The 286-nt window shown below is 22.0% G+C and overlaps 1 protein-coding gene across 1 annotated transcript in view; it reads left to right on the top strand.

Annotated features, from left to right (window-relative positions):
- The window catches only part of LOC107730374 (translin-associated protein X-like), a 15,497-nt gene that overhangs the window by 5,994 nt on the left and 9,217 nt on the right, over positions 1–286 (top strand). The window lies entirely within an intron of this gene.

Genomic DNA, 286 nt, shown 5'->3' with positions numbered 1-286 from the left:
AAAAAAAAAAAAGCATTTATTCCACTGTTTGTGCAGCTTTCTATACTAAGATGGCATTATGTGAAAAATGCATTTATCTTTCAAAAAAAAAAAAATTTTTCTCAAGTACCATTACTTATAACAGTGATATTTGAGGTACTATTGTAGTTTTTATTAATATTTTAGATCATTTATGTTAGTTAAAGTTTTAGTAGTTATTGTTTTTTTGTTTTGTTTTTTAAATCAAAATATCAATTATGCCTATTTGGGATAATAAAGTATATTTCAATAACCCTGGTTTATAATA

The sequence above is a fragment of the Sinocyclocheilus rhinocerous genome, unplaced genomic scaffold (assembly GCF_001515625.1).
Source record: "Sinocyclocheilus rhinocerous isolate Xijiao unplaced genomic scaffold, SAMN03320098_v1.1 scaffold2653, whole genome shotgun sequence".
NCBI classification, from domain to species: domain Eukaryota; kingdom Metazoa; phylum Chordata; class Actinopteri; order Cypriniformes; family Cyprinidae; genus Sinocyclocheilus; species Sinocyclocheilus rhinocerous.
This window is presented reverse-complemented; position numbering and strand designations above follow the sequence as displayed.